The following is a 17,298-nucleotide window of genomic DNA, read 5'->3' as shown; positions in this document are numbered from 1 at the left end:
GATGGATGAATTGCTGATGGTTGGTGAATGGACGATGGGTAGATACAGCTACAGGGACTGAAGAGAGACAGTGTCAGTATGGACAGAGTTTGGAATAAATGGGAGTGTAGACGGCCCCTGGCTCAGAGACAAATTGCACCCGACTGCAGGTGGGGATCCCGAGGGCCAGGGAAGTGGCTGGGGCGAGCTCACAGAGGTGGGTAGTTGCGGAGCTGAGGCTTGAACCCCAATCTGCCTGAGTCCACTTTCAGGCCTCCTGCCAGCACTTTCCCCCTGGAGAGGCAGGGATGACCGAGGGGTCCGGCCACCTCACACAGACGCAGTGGTTCTGGCAGACAGGGGTCAGCTGGCGCCCTCCTGGCGTATGCAGTGGGCCCAGGGGTCTGCGGTCTCCACCCACGGCTGCCCCTTGAATGGCCCTGCAGGTCCTCAGCCCTTAACCCGAGGTGGGTGAGACCTCGAGGTCGCTGTTCAGGGACTTGTGGCCCCTCCGCCAGTCTCCCCTTTGTGAGGTGGGGCAGGGTCAGGGTGCCCCGCGTGAAGGCTGCGCTGGGCTGAGGCCCCGCTGCCCAGCCTTGTCCGTGCTGCCTCAGTGCCCCTGGGGCTGGCCGCTGGAGTTGTTTTCCGTGGACCCAACGTGGGCAGCAAGAGCTGGGGTGTTGTAGAGTCCGTGTGGGTGCCAGCCTCCCTGAGCAGTTGTCTTGCCCCGCACCCAGGATGTTACTCGGCTACGTCTGGAGGCTGGGCCAGGGAGCCCGGGAAATGTTCAACTTTGAAAAATGGACCTTCACAGCTCATTAGGCGTCCGTCGCGTGGCCGGGTGCCTCGGGCGGCTGGGGAGGAGGAGGACGCCGTGGCGTGAAATCACCGGGGTATTTAAAGGCCGCTCTGCATGCCTGACCAGTGCCTCCAGCTGCCCAGCGCAGCAGTGCCTGGCCAGCCAGGCGTTCAGGTCAACCGTGTGGCTGGCGGGGTGGCGCCCAGGCTGTGTGCAGCAACGTCATCCCGGCCAGACCCTCCTGGTGGCTTCTGTCTCCTGGCAGCCACTTCTGACCCGGGGCCTGTTTCTCCACCCGCCCCATGACCAGTGGGCTGAGCGGAAGCCGGGGTGACTGGGAGGATGGTTAGGAGCCGTCGTGAGGCCTGGGGGAGGGGCTGCGGCACCATGTCCCCCAACCCCCACCCGGGTCCTGCAGCCAAACCCCGCCCCCCAGGGCTGCTCACTGGGGCCTGGACAGCTCCATCCAGCCTGCCGGCCTGCGGCTGGGCCGGCAGAGGACCCTTGTGGACCCGTCAGAGGCTGCAGGGCCAGGCCGGGCTGCTCGCTTTATCCGGGCAGAGGCCCCCTCTCTGGCCTCACACCTGCTGGCCATCCTGCCTGGTGGAGGGGCTTGTTTCTCCTTGGCCTGGCTAGGAGGGCCTTGATGCCCATGGGGGCGGACAGGGAGCCGGGCAGGGTGGCCAGGAGGGGCCCGTGACATCGGCAGAGGCTGGGCTGCCACGCGATGCTCTCAGTGTGGAGACCTGCTCTCCTGCACCCTGCTGTCTGCGGGAGATGCGGGGTCATAGACGGGAGGCACTGGGCTGGACTGCAGCTGGGGGTGGTGGGGGAGAGGCAGGGCCAGGACATCCCCCCACAACCTGCCGGACTATCCGAGGGCTCTGTGGCCTTGGGCGAGCTCCCCCTGTCTCTGGGCCTCATTTCTAGTCGGAAGCTGAGGGAAGCGTCCCGAATCCCCACCTCGAGAGCTGAATGAAAGGAGGCAGTAAAAGAAAGTGCCTGCTTCCCGCCTGACCACGTGCTGGGCCGTGGGGGTCAGGGGTCAAGGTCCAGGGGAGGCCCAGGTGGGCCGCCTGCGCCCCTGGATAGGCACATGCCATGCACAGCCTGTGTCTACCCCGAATGTGGGCCGACCTCTAGGTTAGAACACGGTGTGTGTGCGTGCAAGCGTGCTTACACGTGTGGATGGCGTGTGCACACCTGCAGACCTGTCTGTGTGCCGGCTCCTGTGGATACCTCGGGGGTGCTCACGGCCCCACCTGAGCACGCTCCCCCCACCGGCTCGTCCCCGTGGCGCCCCCAGGCCTGGAGCGGTGTCTGGGAGACCTGGATTGGTGCCAACAGGTGGGTGCATATGGTGGGGTCCCCAGGGGCGCTGGCCCCATCAGAGCCCCGGGGTGGGGGCTCCCGGAAGATGGGGAAGTGCTTCCCTCTTCCCAGGAAACGCCACCCCCCCAGAGCAGGAGTAGGTGGGAAGCTTCCGGAAGCCCCCATCTGGCTGTGATTCATGCAGGATGTGCTGGGGCCTTCACAGCTGAACAGTGCCCCGCCCCCAGGGGTGCCAGACGCAGCGGGGAGGCCTCTGGAGTCCAGGCCCTCCTGGGCTCCTGGACTGCTCCTGCCTTCTGAGAGGGGAACCAGGCTGAGGACAGCCTTGGCCGGGGCCCCCCCCGCCGCCCCTGGGCAGACGTGGCCCCGCCGCCCTCTGTCTGGAAGGAGTGGGACTTGGAGCGCCCTCGCCCTGTGCCACGCTCGGCCTGTCGGCCAGGTGGCTCCCCGCGTCTTGTGCCGTGTGGCCGGGCATCTGAGCGCGCTCCCCGCGTCCTGTGCTGTGTGACTGGGCACCCGAGCGCGGCCTTTGCTGCAAGACCAGGCAGGCCCAGCCCCGCTCCTCCCGTCTGCCCGCCCGTGAAGTCATCGGCTCAGCTGGCAGGGTTCCCATGGCAACAGCAGTGACGTCACAAGGGCCTGGGAGGATGGAGGGGGTGGGTGAGGACAGAGGAGGGGATTTCTGGCTTCTCAGTCACCCCCAGGCACTGCTGCGGGGATGAAAGGGGGCCAGAGTGCCCCCCACCGCTTGGAGAAAGGAAAGCCCCTCCCTTAGGGGGGTGCCCCACACCCGCTGCCCAGGTGTGGGGATTCTAGCAGCCGTGAGGGCAAAGACCCAGGCTCAGAAGGCATCTCGGCCCCTGTGCCTCGGCAGCCGTGCTCTGCCAGACTGGCCCTGAGGTCCTCCAGCCACACACCTCACCTGGGGCCTGTCTGGTCCCGTGAGACCACGGGCAGGTGCCCCTGCCTGGTGGGGGTGGGAACCAGACTTGAGTTTCTGGGTCTCATAGGAACTAGCCTGAGATGCTCTGCAGAAGGAAACAAACGCTTTCTGTTAACGGGTGGTGGGCGCCCTGAGAGGCCCTGTGTCCTGACCCCCTGGCTGCCTGTCAATGCGGGGCAAGGCTGCTGCCCGCTGCCTGGCCGCAGGTGTGGGGGCCTCCTGCCTGTTGGGGCCACACGCAGCCTCCTGTTCCACCTGGGGCTGTTGGGGACCCCTCGCCCGACTTTCTGCCTCTGTGCCCGTCACTGCTCACGTGGCATCATAAACGATGCAGGGCACGCTGCTGCTCGGCCGTGCAGTCCTGCGAGCACTCGGTGTTGGGGGAGGAGTCGGCCGCCCGACCTGGAACCTGCTCCACAGCCCGGCCAGGACTGTGACGACTCTGCCTCCCCTCGTGATGTCCACCTGATGCTCCTGCTGGCCTGGTTGCTGGACACCTTCATCCCCTCGATGCCTGAGAACCAGCCTTAGTCCAGAGCGATGGGGACCCACCTCCCCGACTCCACTCCACCTGCTCCCTTGCCAGCCTGCGCCCTCCCCCTTGTGCCAACCCTGGGGCCTGGCAGGGGGAGGCCGGAGGCAGAGGAGCAGGCACAGCCCCCACTCTGAAAACCTGGCTGGGCGTAGGCGTCCCTGATCCCTGTTCCCTGGTTCACAGGCTCACGCGGCGGGTCTCGTGGGCCCCCCGCCCCGTGCCGGGCCTGGGGAGACCAGTCCTTGCCCTTTCAGACGTGCCCGTGTGCAGCGCGTGCCGTGTGCTTGGCCTGTCCTGGTGTAGCGCCAGGGCACAGGAGGCACACACAGCCCCTGCCCACGTGGGGCTGACGTCAGTGCGGGTGGCATGCAGACACAGGGAAGTGAGGAAAAGGCTGGAGGAAGGGCCCTGTGGATGTGGCCTGGGGCGGTCCGTGGCTCCCTCTGCGTGAGCAGGCTGGGGAGGCTTTCTGGAGGAGGCGGCGTTGAGCGCTGGTCCAGGCCAGGGTCCGAGCCCCGCCCCCCCGCCCCCATCTGCCTTGAGATCTGGGAGAAGCCCCTTCCCTCTCTGGTCCGGGCTTCCCGGCAGGCGTGTGGACGTCCAGGGAGATGGGGTATCAGAGAGTTTGCTGTGAGCGGGGGTGGGGTGAGAGGATGGGGTACCGGTGGTCCTGGGGAGGGGGAGCCCCGCCCTCTGGCAGGACAGATGCCGCTCAGGCTCCGTAGGGGGCGGCTGGAAGGGTCTCCTGCCCGTGTCCACTCATAGAGGCGCAGACGAGCCTGGGGCCTCGGCCTGGCGAGGACAGCAGCCCCTTCTGCCCATCTGCCCCGCTGGGGGTGTCTGGGCAGTGGAGGGGGTGCACAGACTAGGAGGCCGTTGTGGCCTCGCCCAGCCCCACCTGCCTGTCTGCAGGGCTGACTGTCCTGTCCACGGGCACGCGGAGGCGGGGCTCTGGCGGGAGTGTTTGGGGTCGGGTTCCTGCCCAACTCCTGCCCACTGGCCGTGGGGCCCCGAGACTACGTTCTCACCTGTCAGAAGGGCTCTTGGCAGGAGGAGGACAGCTCACCGCGGGCGCACTTATTTCCCCTTTGATTTCCAGCCCTTTCAAGAATCTGCCTACCCCCCGCCCCACTCCCCCATATTCTTCTGGGAACGTGTCTTTTTTCTCCTTTTATCAGCGTCGCCGTTGTGAACGGGGAAGGTGTGTGTCATTGTCGGCAGATGGGCCCGAGCAAGTGTTGGCTGGGCGGGAGCGTGCGGGCCTCCCTGCTGGGGCCCTCGGGGGAGGGAGGTGCCTGTCCCAGACTGCCCGGCAGCGGGGGTGAAGGGGCCTCCTGGCAGGCTGCGCTCAGCCTCGGGGCTCACCTGCCACCTGGGTCCCGAACCGGGGCCAGCTGCCTGGGTTGAGTGAAGAGAGAATGAGGCCTGGAACCCAGCGCCCATGGTTGCTCGCTGCGCCCGCTCAGAGCTCAGCTGGTCGGGTGGCTGGGGGCTGGGGTCCTGGAACCCAGCGCCCGTGGGGCTCGCTGCGCCCGCTCAGCTCAGCTGGTCGGGTGGCTGGGGGCTGGGGTCCTGGAACCCAGCGCCCGTGGGGCTCGCTGCGCCCGCTCAGCTCAGCTGGTCGGGTGGCTGGGGGCTGGGGTCCTGGAACCCAGCGCCCGTGGGGCTCGCTGCGCCCGCTCAGAGCTCAGCTGGTCGGGTGGCTGGGGGCTGGGGTCCTGGAACCCAGCGCCCGTGGGGCTCGCTGCGCCCGCTCAGAGCTCAGCTGGTCGGGTGGCTGGGGGCTGGGGTCCTGGAACCCAGCGCCCATGGTTGCTCGCTGCGCCCGCTCAGAGCTCAGCTGGTCGGGTGGCTGGGGGCTGGGGTCCTGGAACCCAGTGCCCGTGGGGCTCGCTGCGCCCGCTCAGAGCTCAGCTGGTCGGGTGGCTGGGGGCTGGGGTCCTGGAACCCAGCGCCCGTGGGGCTCGCTGCGCCTGCTCAGCTCAGCTGGTCGGGTGGCTGGGGGCTGGGGTCCTGGAACCCAGTGCCCGTGGGGCTCGCTGTGCCCGCTCAGAGCTCAGCTGGTCGGGTGGCTGGGGGCTGGGGTCCTGGAACCCAGCGCCCATGGTTGCTCGCTGCGCCCGCTCAGAGCTCAGCTGGTCGGGTGGCTGGGGGCTGGGGTCCTGGAACCCAGTGCCCGTGGGGCTCGCTGCGCCCGCTCAGAGCTCAGCTGGTCGGGGGGCTGGGGGCTGGGGTCCTGGAACCCAGTGCCCGTGGGGCTCGCTGCGCCCGCTCAGAGCTCAGCTGGTCGGGTGGCTGGGGGCTGGGGTCCTGGAACCCAGCGCCCGTGGGGCTCGCTGCGCCCGCTCAGCTCAGCTGGTCGGGTGGCTGGGGGCTGGGGTCCTGGAACCCAGTGCCCGTGGGGCTCGCTGTGCCCGCTCAGAGCTCAGCTGGTCGGGTGGCTGGGGGCTGGGGTCCTGGAACCCAGCGCCCATGGTTGCTCGCTGCGCCCGCTCAGAGCTCAGCTGGTCGGGTGGCTGGGGGCTGGGGTCCTGGAACCCAGTGCCCGTGGGGCTCGCTGCGCCCGCTCAGAGCTCAGCTGGTCGGGGGGCTGGGGGCTGGGGTCCTGGAACCCAGTGCCCGTGGGGCTCGCTGCGCCCGCTCAGAGCTCAGCTGGTCGGGGGGCTGGGGGCTGGGGTCCTGGAACCCAGTGCCCGTGGGGCTCGCTGCGCCCGCTCAGCTCAGCTGGTCGGGTGGCTGGGGGCTGGGGTCCTGGAACCCAGTGCCCGTGGGGCTCGCTGTGCCTTCTCAGAGCTCAGCTGGTCGGGTGGCTGGGGGCTGGGGTCCTGGAACCCAGTGCCCGTGGGGCTCGCTGCGCCCGCTCAGCTCAGCTGGTCGGGTGGCTGGGGGCTGGGGTCCTGGAACCCAGCGCCCGTGGGGCTCGCTGCGCCCGCTCAGCTCAGCTGGTCGGGTGGCTGGGGGCTGGGGTCCTGGACCACCTGGAGGGAGGAGCCAGAGGCGGAGGGTGTGGGATCCGGCCGCTTTTCTGGCCCGTTTCTAAGGAGGGTTTTCTGGAGCCCCCGGGACAGTGACAGGCTCTTCTGGGGATCTCACTTCTGTCTCGATGTACTTTTTTTAACCTTGCAGCTACGGTGGAACAGCTTACCACGTTTAGCCAGTGAGTCTGAGGGCACCTCAGCCATCATTTCAGGCAGACAAGCACGTTTTAAGCCTCATTCTCATATTTCTAATAAGCACTTATCAAATTTACAGCTCTTGCAGACGACTCATCAGGCTCCTGCCTCCCCTTCGCTGCGTTTTTCTTTCCTGCTTTGCACCCTCCGAGCTGGCCCTGCCTTTGCTCAGCAGATGAGTGCGTCGGCTCCTGTCGGCCGAGGGGTGACGGGGCTGCAGCTGCAGCTGTGGGCTGGGGGTCCCGGGCACGTTGGCGTCAGCCCTGCGTTCTCCCAGCATCGAAGCACCAGGCCCTCCTGGATCGCAAAACGTTAATCAGCACCAGCACTTTGCTTTTCTTGCTGGCATTTTAATAAACGTAATAGTGTATTATTTCCCAGGTATTTTTTTTGGTCTGAAGATAACTATTTCTTCTCTAAAGCAAATGAGGAGAATGCTCGAAGGAGAAAAGGACTGTGATTCCACCTGGAGAATGGCCCTCTGGGCTTTCCTTCACGTGAGGGTGAGGGTTTGTTAGAGTGTTGGTATCAATCACCCTTAAAAAAAGCGCAACAAACTGAAGTGTAACTCACCTGCAGAGACGCGCGCGCAGACCCCAGGGTACTGTTTACTGAATTTTTCATAAAGTGTAACCAGTGCCTCCGTCAAGAGGCAGAACCCACCAGCTCCTGGACATCACCTCTTGGCCTTTCAGGGGTCATGCCCTGCCCAAGGGTGACCACAGTTTTGGCTTCCAGCGGCATCGTTTTGACGGAGTTTCCTGGTGACTCAGTGGTAAAGAACCCGCCTGCCAATGCAGGAGAGGTGGATTTGACCCCTGGGTTGGAAGGATCCCCCGGAGTAGGAAGTGGCAACACACTCCAGTATTCTTGCCCGGGAAGTCCGTGGACAGAGGGGCCCGGCGGGCTGCAGTCCGTGGACAGAAGGGCAGGCGGGCTGCAGTCCGTGGGGTCGCAGAGCCGGACACGACTTGGTGACTAAACAACAAGCGTAGTTCTGTCTTGTTTTCACACGTTGTGTGAATGGAGTCACAGGTAACTCACTCCTCACGTCTGGTGTGTGAATGGAGTCACAGGGAACACGCTCCTCACGTCTGGTGTGTGAATGGAGTCACAGGTAACTCACTCCTCACGTCTGGTGTGTGAATGGAGTCACAGGTAACACACTCCTCACGTCTGGTGTGTGAATGGAGTCACAGGTAACTCACTCCTCACGTCTGGTGTGTGAATGGAGTCACAGGGAACACGCTCCTCACGTCTGGTGTGTGAATGGAGTCACAGGGAACACGCTCCTCACGTCTGGCTTCTTTTGTCACACGCCTCACTCGTGAGAATCGCGTTCCTCTGGCCGTGATGGTCCGTCCGTCCTCGTTGCCGAGTGGCACGCCCGGGTGTGCAGACGCCCCGGTCTGTGAGTCCCTCTGGCACCGACCAGCGTGGTTTCCAGCGTGGCTGCTCTGAGCCGTGTTGCCAAGGACACCCTTGCACGTGAGTTTTGCAGGAGTGCGTTCATGTTCTGTCCGTCTGGGAGTGGACGTGCTGGCTCTGGTCAGTCACAGATCTTGAGCGGTTTCCAAGCTGCAAACTTCTCATCAGCATTATTAAAATGATGGTGCAGTGTTTGGAGAGGGTGCCCTGTAACTGATTCACAGTCCTCCTCAGATCGAACACTTACGTGGTCTCCAGTTTTTTCTCTTCTATATTAAGAGGCAGTGGAGATCTTTGGCTCAGTTCCTCTTTGGGATTATTTCTTTATGATAGGTTCTTGGGAGGAAGACAGTTGGCCCAAAGGCTGGACTTTCCTCCCCCGCTCCTGGGACTTTTTCAGATTGTCAGATGGGCTTTCCAGGTGGCTCATTGGTAAAGGGCTTCCCTGGAGCTCAGATGGTAAAGAATCTGCCTGCGATGTGGGAGACCCAGGTTCCATCCCTGAGTCGGGAAGATCCCCTGGAGAAGGGAATGGAAACCCACTCCAGTGTTCTTGCCTGGAGAATCCCATGGACGGAGGAGCCCAGTGGGCTACAGTCCACGGGGTCACAGAGTTGGATACGACTGAGCGACTCTCACTGTCTTGATGAAAGAGTCCGCCTGCCAGTGCAGGAGACGGTGGTTCGATCCCTGGGTTGAGAAGATCCCCTTGACGAGGTCATGGCAACCCACTCCGGTGTTCTTGCGTGGAGAATCCCGTGGACAGAGTAGCCTGGCGGGCTGCCGTGCATGGGGTGCAGAGTCGGACAGGACTGAGTGAGCATGCACACGTGCTCGCAGTGGGTAGCGTGTACAGAAGAGCACCGAAATCACGTAGGAACACGGAAAGGATGACCACTGTGTGGACGCTGTCCGGCCGCAGTCAAGGCTGAGAGACTGCGATGGAACTTCGCCAGCCCCCGGGAGCCCTTCCAAGAGCTTTTCTGTGATGCAGTCCTCTTCCGTTCCCACACACAGACGGTACATTCTGGGATGGCCTGTGTTTCTGTACTTTACATAAATGTGACCCACGCGTCCATCGGAGAAGGCAATGGCACCCCACTCCAGTACTTTTGCCTGGAAAATCCCATGGACTGAGGAGCCTGGTGGGCTGCAGTCCATGGGGTCACTAAGAGTCGTACACGACTGAGCAACTTCACTTTCCCTTTTCACTTTCATTGGAGGAGGAAATGGCAACCCACTCCAGTGTTTTTGCCTGGAGAATCCCAGGGACGGGGAGCCTGGTGGGCCGCCGTCTATGGGGTCACACAGAGTCGGACACGACTGAAGCGACTCAGCAGCAGCAGCAGCATCCATAGCCTTTGGACTGCATTCTTTGGTCAGCAGTACTTGGGGGTCGATTTATGCGCTCATCACGGGTGGATTTTCATTGCTGCAGAGCAGTCCCTTTCAAGACCTGGATCCGGCTGGTCCCTGCTTTGGGCTGTGGTGAACCTCTGTGCGTGTCTTTGGCTGTGAGTGCCATAGTCTGAGCTTTCCACCTGGGGTGGGGTCTCTGCTCTCGGAATGTTCAGGCGTGCATCAGTCTTCTCCTCGGTGTGACGGTGAAACAGTCCCCAGAGCAGAGGATGTCTTCCTGTTTCACCGTGTCCCCAACACAACACTCCTGAGACTTCTGAAGCTTTTCTGTCTCCATAAATAATGAAGTTGAGCATCATTTATGGTTTGATGTTTTTGGAGCCATTTGGATGTCCTCATTTGGGAAATGCCTTTTCAAGACCTCTCTCCATTTTGTAAATTACTGAGCTGCCTGTATTTTCCTCTTGAATTTGTAGGAGTTGCCCATAGATTCAGGATAAAGTGGCCTTTCCTCAGAGTAGATTGTTGTTGTTCAGTCGCTAAGTCGCGTCTGATTCTCTGCGACCCCAGGGACTGCAGCCCGCCAGGCTCCTCTGTCCGTGGGATTGCGCGGGCAAGAATACTGCAGTGGGTTGCCGTGCCCTCCTCCAGGGGATCTTCCTGACGCAGGGGTCGAACCCACATCTCCTGCGTCGGCAGGTAGATTCTTTACCGCTGAGCCACCAGGGAAGCCCCAGGAACTCTTCACTTTTGTGGAGTAAAGTTTATCAGTGTGCTCTTGAGTGTCCACGGGGAGGAGGCCTTCCTGGCTTCCAGGTTGTCCATGCATTTCTCTGTTATCTCTTCAGACATATAGTTCTTCTTTTCTCATCGAGGTCTGTAGTCAACCTGGAATTGATTTTTCATGTGGTGTGAGGTAGGGGTCTGATTTCATTTTCCTCCCAGATATCTGATTTCTTGATTTGCTGGTCTCCTTTGTCATAACAAGGGCTGGCTCCTCGTTCAGGGGGTGAGCTTCCTGTTTTGATCCATGGGTTCATTTTCTGATCTCGTACCATGAACACACGGAGTTTCTGTGGTTGTGTGATAAACTATCTGATGAGTAATTCGCAGCCACCCCCCCCCCCCCTCCACCTTGTTCTTATTTAGGGCCATTCTAGGCCCTTGGCTCTTCCATGTAAATTTCAGAGTCAGCTCGTCAGGTTCCACAAAAAGAAAAAAATTTCCAGGATTTTGATTGTGATTGCATAGAATCTGTGGATCAATTTGCAGTGTTGAATTTTAATAGGCGTTCATGTTCTGCTTACTACAGATGTATAGAAATTCACTTTACGTTTGAATATGGATTTTATGTCAGCGCTCTAAGTTCTGTCATCCATCACTGCATTTATACATTCTCTGGGATTTTTTTATGTAACACCTGTGAATGACTGGAGTTGTTTCTCCCTTTCTGAGTCATATCACTTTGATTTCTTTTTCTGGCCTTATTGCAATGGCTGAACCCTCTAGTGCAGTTTTGAACAGAAGCGGTGGTGGCAGCATCCGCGTGCTGTCCCTGGTCTCAGACGGGAAGTTTCAGCTTCGTCATTAAGCCTCTCTTCTGCTGTCAGCTATGCACACTTTGGAAGCTTTTTATCTGTGTTGCCAAATGACTTTCCAAAAAAATTGTGCTGGTTTCACCATAACCTTAGCAGAACTTTTCTTTAGTTGCTTTTTTTTTGGTGGTGGTTTTTAGATCACTGTTTATATGATGAGCCTATATGGCGTCTCAGTGTAATTTTAAAAATTTGCATTTCCCTAATTATGCAGGAAGTTGAACTCGGCCGTGTGTTTGTTAGTGGTTCCTAATCAATTTGAATTCTTTACATAATGAAGTTATCATTTGTCACACTGGCTGTGAATGGTTTTCCCTGTATGTCGTACATCTTACTTTTTTTTTCATGTTCTTATACCTTATATTTATATGGTCAGATCTGTCTCTCTCCTTGTACAATCTATTCTATCCCTCCAGAGCTTGGAAAGCCTGTCTCTCTCCTGAGGACTGCTAAGTACTGAATTCTGTTTTCATCCAGTTTTTTTTTATGGTGTAATATTTCATATTTAACTGTTTACTCCATCTGGAATTTGTGGGGCTGTGGGGTGTGAAGTGAGGAGTTAATTGCTGCTCGCAGTTAACGGGGGAAGGGGCCTCATTTGCACTTCCAAGCCTGGGGCCCCCGGCTTCCCTTCGGCAGGGCTGAGTGGGAAGAGATTAAAGGGGGGAGGGGAGGTGGTGTGTCTGCAGCCAGCCTGGGAGCTGTAATTACCGCGTCCCTGGCTGCCACTGCCCGACTTTGAGTCAGAAGCAAAGAGGTGTCAGGCCGGCTGAGGAGCGTCCTGGGTGATCCCAGGCCCGTCTGTCTCTGGGAATGAGTTTCCCCGACTGCAGAGGGGTGGCATTGATGACCCCTGTCCTGTGGGTGCTGTCACAGGAGCGAGTCCTGCAGAAAGTGGGGGGTGGGGGGTGGGACGGGGAGTCAGGCTGGCTGGGCACAGGTCCCGGCTCCTGTGTGTAGAGTGACTCCTCTGAGCCTTGGTTTCTCTTTCTGGAGGCAAGGGTCATCGAGGTGCCCGCCTGGCAGGGTCGTGTCTCAGCTGTTGTGGTCACTATTCAGGGACCCCAGCTCTGATGGGCTGGGGACACCCCCTCCCCTTCCTCAGCGCCCCAGATTGAGCTGGGTGGCCGGCACGCAGAACCCCGTGTCTGCTTCCCGACCCAGGGAGTAGGCTTGGGGAGCGCCGCCCGGCAGGGTTCCCCTGCCTCCCCAGCCCTGTCCGCCCTGCGGGGCCCCCTCCCGCCCCTCTGCCTCCTGCCTTGCCCTCCATTGGAAACCAGCCACGCTGCACCGTGGACCCAATGGAGCGAGGAGAAGCCACCTGGCTCCCTTCATGGGTCCCCAGCCTGGGATGAGCCCAGGGACCCATCTGGAGCCTTGCGGGGGGCGTCTGCCGTCTGTCCAGCTCAGCGGGCAGTGGAGGGAGGTGGGGTGCTGAGGAATGGAGCGCTCCCTGGAGCCCCCCAGAGGCAGGAGGGAGCTGAGACAGTGTGGGGCACCCCTGCCCCCTGGACACCCCAGGAGGGCACCGCCCACAGCAGCTGCCAGGGAGGGGCCTGGGCAGCTCAGTTCACCCCCTTCCCCCACCCGCCGCCAGCCCCATCCCCCAGCCCTCGAGTCCCCTCTGAGTCGGGGGTCCCCGCTGCCCTCCGTCCTGCCCTCTCTGTGGGGTCGGCACCAGGACGGCGCCCTTCCCCAGCCCCTGGCACAGCAGGTGTGCAGACTGCACGGGCCACGGCTGAGCCTGCCGCGTGCCAGGCCCGGCTAGGCGGAGAGGCTGGCCGGCCTGCCAGATGCGGGGCAGTGGGGTCAGGTCGGGGCGGAGGCCTTTGTGAGGGGGAGCGCACGCCAGAGGCGGAGGAGAGGCCGTGCAGCGTCTGAGTGAGAGCGGAGCCTGAGCTCGGCGGTCAGGGGGCGCACCTCCTGGGCCCCGCTTCACAGGCGGGGTCTGGCTCTGGACCGAGAGGCAGGACCAGGTGGAACAGGGTTTCCTGCCGCCCGGAGTCCCCTCGCCCCTGCCCCGTGGGGTGTGCGGGCTGGGGGGGAGGGCCTGGGGGGGACGGCGCAGCTGCGGGAGGCGGGCTGCTGGCATCAGCAGGAGCCCCTCCTCCCCTCCCCAACAATCAGGGCAGAAAATATGCAAATGGTATAATTACTGGTGTCTGTTTTGCTGATATAAGTGCTTGAAATGCAGATGTCAAGTTCGGGCCTTTCCTCTGTCCCACCCGCACCGGACTGACGTCTGTGTGGCTCCATCGCGGGGGAGGGTTGGGGACCCCGCCCCCCACCATCCACCTCTGCCGCCATCCGGACGTGGTGGGCTGCCCGGCCCCCACCAACCGTGCGCACAGCGCTCCTCGGAAGGGAGGCCTCGGGCACCCCCACCGTGTGGCCTGGGGCCTGTCGGTCGGCCCCCAGCCCCAGGTCGCCTGTCCGAGGGGTGGACCACAGCCGCGAGGCCCCTGGGGCAGCTGAGGGAGGTTTGTGGTCCGCTCCCCAACCTGAGAAGCCCGGCACAGGTCAGTTGCGGTAAACCAGAGACTCAGAGTCCCGGGAGGCCTTTGGGGCCCCTGGTGAGCCCCCAGCTTCTGTGTGTGCCTGCCCGGGGAGGGGCAGGGGGGCTATCACCTTCAGCCCCTCCAACCCAGGGGGTCTCTGCGGCTTTGGGGGCCCTGAGGCCTGTGGGTTCAGACCAGCCTGGGTGGTGGCCAGCGAGGGGTGGTCACCGTCATCCTGGTAGTTTGGAGGGGGAGCTGAAGCTTGTCGAGGTCACCCGGGTCAGCGTGTGTCCATTGGACACCCACTTCCCTCCCTCCCACCCAACCCTGGGTCTCCTGCCCGGGCTGTGCCCCCCGAGCCCGCACCCTCAGTCACTGGCCTCACCTGAGCTCCTCCCGTGAGTCCAGCACCTCTGGGCTGTTCAGGCCAGTGGATTTCCAGTAGCTGCACAAGTACCATCTTAAAACTGGAATGGGCACAGCCCCAGAGAGGCCTCCCGCCGGCCCCTAGTGTGGTCAGAGGCAGGTGGGGGTGGGCCCCTGGCTCCCCTGTGGTCCGCGTGGTGGGACGCTGGCTGGGGCTGAGTTGCAGTGGAGTGCGGTGAGTGTGTGGGCACACGTGGGCCTGGGAGGGCGTGCGTGCGCGTGCACCCGTGTGACCCGTGGGTCTGCAGGCGATGCCAGTGGGGCATCGTGAACGGCCTGTTTCTTCTCACACGCCTGTGAGCCGGGCCCGCTTCGCCCTGGCCAGCTGTGCTGGACGTCTGAGGGCGGCTGGAAGCCCTGCCCTAGCAGGGTGGGGGTCCCTGGCTTTCCAAGTCTAGTCAGGACTGGGTATACAGCAGGCACTCAGCACGCGTGCCTTCCTGCTTCTCTGGGGCCTGGTGGGCGAGGCAGCCCCTCTGCCTGCTCCGGGCAGCTGGAAGGCCGACCTGGGGTGGTCAGGGTCCCCAGGACCTGGGAGAGGAGAGCAGAGGCCGCCCGGGGTGGGCAGAGGCTGTGGGTGGGAGCGGCTCTGACCTCCCCGCCCTGGTCCCCAGGCTTCGGCTCGGCCAGGAAGCCTCCTGGGAGCTTCTGAGCCCCCGCATTCTATTTTTATTCCAATTACCTTTTCCTAGGCAGGTTCAGCCTCATTAGCATATTCAAATGCATCCATTATTATTTCAATTAGCTGTTGAGTAATTAAGTCTAATTGATGAGCATTCCCCCCACTTCCCCACATATTTTTTGGTTATTTACATCCGCTCCTAACCAACAATTTTAGGTAATTACACGCCACTCACTCGTCTATTTGCACACACTCTAGCACGACAGGCGCCCTCCCCCCAGCCCCGGAGCCTGGGGGGCTTCCAGCGGGGGTGGGGGCTTCAGGCTGACAGCCTGGGGACCCCCTCGGCTCTTGCCCAGGCCCTCCTGAGGGTCACTGCCAGGCTTCCAGGGGCTAAAGGTGTCCCGGGGCCCCCCTTACTCCCAGAAACGAGTTGTCCCAAAGACAGCACCTCCTCTGGGCAGCCCCTTAGCCCCCCAACCAGGTGGGACACGCAGGCCTTCAGTCAGAAAGGCTGAGAGCGAGGAGCCCGGCTCCTCACGGCGTCTCCCCTGTGTGACCCCTCCCTGAAGGTGCCCCTTGCCTCAGTTTCCCTGCCTGCAAAGAGGGATCCAGCGACTGCGGAGTGAGGGCTCACGAGGCCCGGGAGGGCGTCCAGGGAGGTGGTGGATGACCGCTCACAGCTGGTGGGCAGGTGCAGGGCTCAGGCTGTAAACTGACTTCCTAAGCATCAGCCAGAGCCTGGCATGGGCCTAAGGCTTCTGTTTGGGGGCCCCTGCCCCGCGTCTGGGCCACCGCACGGTGGAGCGGGCTGGAGCCCCAGCAGCGACCAGAGGCCCAGCCAGTCTGAACTCGGGAGTTCTGTCGTCTCTGTTTCTGGGTCGGCCCTGCCCTCTGCCCTCCTCCAGTACCGGAAGCCCCAGCCTTTCTCTCCCGTGATCCACATGCAGGCATGCCCAGGGCGGAGGCTTTTGTGTGCCTGGCTGGCAGGGTCTCCCAAATGTCCCCACGTCCTTCTTACCTCCGCTCGCTCTGTCTCCACACAGCAGGAGCTGCCGGAGACCCTGTGTCCTGCCTGGACCCCCATCTGTCTGTGTGTCCTGGAATGAGGAGGTGATGCCCATGACCCTCACGGGGAGGAATCCACCCACCTGGGCTCCGCAGACGGTGCAGCTCACCGGCGGGCCCTGAGCTGAAGGTAAGGGCCACCTCGCCTCGTGGGCCATCTGGATGAGGCAGCCCTGCAACCTGGAGGCAGGGGTGCTGGGTTGTGGGCGGGCCTCCAGTCCTCCGTGAGACCCGCTCTCCGACAGAAACGGATGGCCTTCAGGGTCCGACTCCAGTGCAGTGGCGATGCCCGCCCCAGAGAGGAGATGGCCAAGGCTTCAGGGCCCCCTCGGGCCCGAGAGAAGCTCGGGGCTTTAGGAGACCAGGGGATGGTGCTCCGGCCTGTCATGTCCTCTCCAATGGGGCACCAGGGCCCTGTGGGTTAAAGGAGGTTTTGTCTTCTCCCGCTTTGTGGGAACAGATACAGCGTTGGGTTGGAGCGTGCACCGCCATGCCCGCCGTGAGGCCAGTGTGTGCAGACATGCCTCGTGTCTGCTTAAAGACAGGCTCTTTATCCTGAAGATGGATGCTGGACTGAACACCCCAGTGGGTGGGGGGTCAGAGCTGCCCTGCCACGGCCAGGGCTTCGGTGACCGCTGTGCCCTGTCTGCTGGGCGCCTCGTTCCAGCTGAAAAGCAGCCGGACAGGCTGTCTTCCGTCGGCTCAGAAGTCGCAGATGCGCTCTCTTTGGGCAGTATCTTGGTTTCTTGGGCCACGGGCACTTCCCGGGCCTCTGACTCGGCAGCCCTGACTCGGCTCCTGGGCCTGTGCCGTGGGGTGTCTGGGCTGACGGATCTGGGCCGTTGTACCCCTGAACTGGCAGGGGTGCTGTCCGTAAGCCGCGGCGCACTGGCCACTAACCGCGGACTTCAGGTTTGGGGTGTCTGTAGTGGGCCGTCGCTGCCGTTTTCTGCCGTGTAGAGGATTCGCTAAGCTGAGTTTATTTAAAGTGACCGTGACCTTACGCTGCTGACTGTCACTGGAGGTGACAGGAGGTGTTGGGGAGTTTGCGAGGCTTCCTCCTCCATCACGCACTCCCCAGGCTTCTCCGTGGCTTTAGATGGAGGCCTCTGGGGGCGGCTCTGGAGGGGAGCGAAGGATGGGGACAACCCCCCGCTGGAAACTGAGGCAGCGGGCGTCTGGGCAGGCCTGGCCTGGGCGGGCATCAGCACGCAGGCGCAGCGGGCTGGGCCCGGATCGTGGGGTTCAGCCCCCTGGCCACTGCTCTGTCCGTCATTTTTTTTTTAATTTATTTTATTTTTAAACTTTACATAATTGTATTAGGTTTGCCAAACATCAAAATGAATCCATCACAGGTATACATGTGCTCCCCTTCCTGAACCCTCCTCCCTCCTCCCTCCTCCCTCCCCATACCATCCCTCCAGGTCGTCCCAGTGCACCAGCCCCAAGCATCCAGTATCGTGCATTGAACCTGGACTGGCATCTCGTTTCATACATGATATTTTACATGTTTCAATGCTATTCTCCCAAATCTTCCCACC

General features: G+C 61.9%; 1 protein-coding gene across 2 annotated transcripts in view; it reads left to right on the top strand.

The window, feature by feature from the left end:
* ELFN1 (extracellular leucine rich repeat and fibronectin type III domain containing 1) overlaps positions 1-17,298 on the top strand; it is a 65,885-nt gene that overhangs the window by 22,551 nt on the left and 26,036 nt on the right. The window contains exon 2 of one of the 2 annotated variants that reach the window (XM_070780321.1): positions 15,739-15,887. The gene's annotated coding sequence lies outside the window, so the exon portion shown is untranslated. Of the gene's footprint in view, positions 1-15,735; positions 15,888-17,298 lie in introns of both variants that reach the window. The other variant, XM_019987297.2, reaches the window with a different exon arrangement.

The sequence above is a fragment of the Bos indicus genome, chromosome 25 (genome assembly GCF_029378745.1).
Source record: "Bos indicus isolate NIAB-ARS_2022 breed Sahiwal x Tharparkar chromosome 25, NIAB-ARS_B.indTharparkar_mat_pri_1.0, whole genome shotgun sequence".
NCBI lineage: Eukaryota > Metazoa > Chordata > Mammalia > Artiodactyla > Bovidae > Bos > Bos indicus.
This window is presented reverse-complemented; position numbering and strand designations above follow the sequence as displayed.